This window comes from Megascapheus bottae, chromosome 9 (assembly GCF_031878675.1).
Source record: "Megascapheus bottae isolate mThoBot1 chromosome 9, mThoBot2.hap1, whole genome shotgun sequence".
In the NCBI taxonomy this organism is placed as follows: domain Eukaryota; kingdom Metazoa; phylum Chordata; class Mammalia; order Rodentia; family Geomyidae; genus Megascapheus; species Megascapheus bottae.
In genome coordinates, this window is record NC_143517.1 from 26,632,868 (window position 1) to 26,637,768 (window position 4,901).

The 4,901-nt window shown below is 40.2% G+C and overlaps 1 non-coding gene across 1 annotated transcript; it reads left to right on the forward strand.

Annotated features, from left to right (window-relative positions):
- The first annotated feature begins 233 nt into the window (after positions 1–233).
- Positions 234–337, forward strand: LOC150058921 (U6 spliceosomal RNA). Its single transcript, XR_016536733.1, has one exon. It is a non-coding gene; the product is annotated as a U6 spliceosomal RNA (small nuclear RNA).
- The last annotated feature ends 4,564 nt before the right edge of the window (positions 338–4,901 follow it).

Genomic DNA, 4,901 nt, shown 5'->3' on the forward strand with positions numbered 1-4,901 from the left:
ATGAGGCTTAAATGTAGAGTCCTGCAAACACTGAGCAGGTGCGGTACACCTTGAGTTATGAACTTAGTCCTTTTTACTTTTAGTGTTCTTCAGACAGAATTGCATTCTACCCAGGAGGTCTCAGACTCCCATTCTCCTACTTTTGCTTTTGGAGTTACTGGGACTAAGCACATGACACCATAGCTCGAATCCCACATGGGAACTTTTTATTGATACCTTAAAATCTCAATCTTGTGCTCATTTTGGCAGCACATATACTAAAATTAGAACGATAGAGAGATTAGCATGACCCCTGCGTAAGGATGACATGCAAACTCGTGAAGCGTTCTATATTTTTATATGAGCACTGTAATGTGCTGTTCATGACTCTGAGGTGCTGTGTTTTATTATAGTTGCCTATTGTAATTTAACATATACAGCATTAAAAGTATTCACACATGGGAAGAAAAAATCTCAGTGTTAAAAGTTTTTTGCATCTTCTAATTTACTTGAAATGTCCAATGAGAGAGAAAAATAATCAGAAGTGACCTTCACTTGTGATGTACATACTAATAGAGTGGGTTTTAAAATTATTATTATAATTGTATGAAGGCATTCTAATTCAACCAATCAGTAAAATGCATCTCAGTCAATGATACCTGTTCTACTGTTATCCCCCATCTTTCCCAACTTCATCCATATTCTTAAATTATGTAACCTTCATTTATAGTATATACAAAAAGAGTAGGTTTTGAAAGTATGTTTAGGCTGGGAATGTGGCTTAGTGATAGAGTGGTTGCCTAGCATGCATGAAGCCCTGGGATCCATTCCTCAGTACAATATAAACAGAAAATGCTGGAAGTGACCCTGTGACTCAATTGGTAGAGTGCCAACCTTGGACAACAGAGGCTCATGGACAGTGCCCAGGCCCTGAGTTCAAGCACCAAGACTAGCAAACAAATAAATAAAAGAATTTATAAATGAACTGTTGCTCCATGAATTGTTAAAATAAATATCAGAATTACTAGGATATATTACACAAAGTTGCCAGTTTGTAGGTCAAATTGGTCAATAATTGGTTAAGCACTAGCAATTTCATATGATTTGGCCTTTGGTGTAACTGGACAATTGCTTATGGATCAGTCTATGCTGTGACTAAAGAACAAAGTAGCAAGCAAAACAGGAAGGACATAGATTTTTTTCTCTCATGTGCTAGGTTTGCTATCCCTCTCATACTACTGCTTCTTACACTTTTGAAATTGCCAAGAACAGAACTTTTGTGATGAGTCATTGGTTAGAGTGCTCTTGTCTGATAAGTGCTCCCATCACCAGAGAAAAGTGTGACAATGTGGAAGTCAATCCATAGGAAAAGCATTTATTGTTTATTTTTGCTGACTGTTAACGTACATGGAGTGTCTCTGCCCTCTTTGAACTGAAATGTTAAATACCTATCTCATTTTTAGAATATGTTAGGGGGGAAAAAGCAAAACAAACTACATTTATGTTCAAAATATCTTAGTCCTAGAAATCAAACATTTGTGAATTCATAGCCAATTCATGCTGCTTGCCTGATTTTCTGTCCTGGCAATTAAATAACATGAATAAATTCCCCAATTATAGCAAGAAACAGGACTGTTATCTGGAAGTTCTTTTTTTAGGAAGTAATATATGCACATTTTAAAGGATTTTATAAAATCCAGAATGGTCCAAGACCAATTCAAGTGGATTATTTCCAAGTTAATAAATACATGTTTGCTGGCACTGGTGGCTCATACCTATAATCCTAGCTCCTCAGGAGGCTGAGATCTGAGGTCTGTGATTTGAGAATCTTATCTCTAGTTAACCACTAAAAAAACCAGAAATGGAGGTATGGCTTAAGTGATAGAGTGCTAGCCTTGGGTGGGGGGGGGGGCGGGGAAAGCTCAGGGACAGCTACCAGGGTAGGGTTCAAGCCCCAGGACCAGCACAAAAACAAATAAACAAAATTAAAAAATAAAAATTGCCAGATGCTGATGGCTCACTCCTATAATCCTAGCTACTCAGGAGGCTGAGATCTGAGAATTGTGGTTCAAAGCAAGCCCAGGCAGGAAAGTTTATGAGACTTAAATCTCCAATTAACCCTCAGAAAACCAGAAGTGGTACTGTAATTCAAAGTAGTAGAGTTCTGGACTTCAGCAAAAAAGCTGAGGGGCAGTGCCCAGGACCTAAGTTAAAGGTCCACAAGTAAAAACAAATAAAATAAATGTTTCAGTGAATGCCAACCTAGCATACATGAAACATGATGCGATTTTTTTGGTTCTGAGTTTTTGTGTGGCAGTTACTGGAGCTTAAACTCAAGGCCTCATGTGCTTTCTTAGCTTTGTTGCTCAAAGCTGGTGCTCTACCAACTGAAACGCACCTCCACTTCTGTCTCTTTTGCCAGTGAATTGGAAGTAAGAGTCTTTTGGATTTGTCTGCACAGGCTGACTTCAAACTGAGATCCTCGGATCTTAGCCTTCTGCATAGCTAGGATTATAGGAATGAATAGTCAGTGACTAACAAAGTCATAGGTTTGAGCCCCCGGCACCAGGAAGAGATAAAGTGAGGAGGGGTGAAGAAAAAAGGGGAGGAGAGAGAAAGAGAAAAAGAGAGGGGACAGGGGAAGGGGTGTGGGGGAGAAGGGAGAAATAAGTAACAAAAAGAAAGGCTGAGGCTTCCGCCTTGATGTAGCATCCTCCCTGCATGCTGGGGTGGGAGTTGCTGGGATTTGCAGACTAAATCTTCTGCCACAAACACTCCATCTTCTCTCTGTGCTTGGTGCATCCTGCTTTTCCCTCTTTACATCCAGGTGGGAGTGACTCCCTGTCCTTGATAGATTTGTGGTAGCTCAGTCCCTCTCTAAATCCCTCATCTCAACTTTGTACATAGTTTCTTCAGGAAAATCTCTCTTTTTTTTTTTTTGTCAGTCCTGGGCTTGAGCTCAGGGCCTGAGCACTGTCCTTGGACTTTCTCAAGGCTAGAGCTCTACCACTTGAGCCTCAGCACCACTTCTGGCTTTTTTCTATGTATGTGGTACCGAGGAATCGAACCCGGGTCTTCATGCATGCTAGGCAAGCACTTTAACCACTAGGCCAAACTCCCAGCCCCAGGAAAATCTCTTGACTTGAATTCTAAGAATTTTTTTCTTTCTAGGACTCTGAGTCCTTTTGGTTGTTGGTTTTTTGTTTGTTTGTTTGTTTGTTTGGTCTGTGTTGGGGCTCTTCAACTCAAGGCTACCACCCTACCCCTTGAGCCATAGCACTAATTCTGTCTTTCTAGTGGTTAATTGGAGATAAGAGTCTTATGGTCTTTAGTGCCCAGGTTGACTTTGAACTGTGATCCTCAGATCTCAGCTAGGATTACAGGCATGAGCCACCGGGCCTGGCGACTCTGAATTTTTGAAGAGGGACTTCTTATTGTAGCATGTCAGTTAGTGCTTGCTACTTACTACAACATAAGGATGATTTGTTTTCTGGGAAAAAAATGAATTAGTGGCTGGGAATATAGCTTAATTGATAGAGTGCTTTTCTAGCATACATGAAGCCCTGGGTTCAATTTCTCAGTACCACATAATCAGAAAAAGCCAAAAGTGGTGCTGTGGCTCAAGTGGTAAAGTGCTATCCTTGAGCCAAAGAAGCTCAGAGAAGAAGGAGAAGAAGGAGAAGGAGAAGGAGAAGGAGAAGAAGAAGAGGAAGAGGAAGAGGAAGAGGAGGAGGAGGAAGAGGAGGAAGAGCTGGGGGGGGGGATGAGGAGAATTTGTATGTTAGGAAATAAAGCCTGATCTTGCCTTTCAATAGTTCTAGAAAACTGAGAGGTTAGTTTTAAATTTGAAGGAGTTTACTATTTTCATTGAATAAACAAACAAAAATATCTTTTGATTCGATTCACACTGCAAGACATTCTGTATTTGATTTATCCTGGAGCTCAACAAGTTAGCCTAGTGTACACTAGTGCAATGGTTTGGTTTGGTTTGGTTTGATTTAGTTCAGCCTCAAGCACAAAACTCTGAAGTACTGCAAAAGGTGACGGAGTAAATTAACTTTCTGAACAGGACATGCTATGTATGGGAAAATGTTGCTAGAATCCTGAAAGTGCAGTGTCATTCTGTAGTGCTGATTTGCTTGGCAGTCCCTAGATTTCCCATTGTATATAGTTTAGCTTCTTAAATACAATAGATAAAACACATAAAGTGTGTGTGTGTGTGTGTGTGTGTGTGTGTGTGTGTGTGTGTGTTACTAGAGATGAAACCCGGTGCTTCTCATGAGGGAAGGATTCTACCACTGACCCACAGCTCTAGCTATCTATCTATCAATCTGCCTATTTATCTATCATCTCTAGCTATCTATCTATCAATCTGCCTATTTATCTATCATCTCTAGCTATCTATCTATCAATCTGCCTATTTATCTATCATCTCTAGCTATCTATCTATCAATCTGCCTATTTATCTATCATCTCTAGCTGGAACAATGTTTCTCAAAGTATAGGTCTCAGACCACCTCCTGGAATTTGTCAGAAATTCAAATTCTTGGCCTGAACACTAGATCTATAAAATTATACATTCAGAATAGTGCCTACTACAGTCTTAGCGAGCCCTCCAGGCGATTGTAATGATGATTATTTATAAACCACTGAATTAGATCACATGTTTGAAGCCAGGTTATATTTAGTATTTATGCTGTGATTGGGCTTCCATCAAAGATCGTGCTGATCTTATCTGTGTGTGAGTGCCAGATGACAATTGATGGTGAGCCTGAATATACTGTGATGCAGTGCTGGCAAGGAAGCCAAGCAATGAAGCTGCTGTGCTGAACCCAGCCATTATGCTTAAATGCACCCCAAGGACGACACCAGAGAAAGATACAACAGCAGTCTGGAACTCTGATGACATTTAAGAAGTCTTG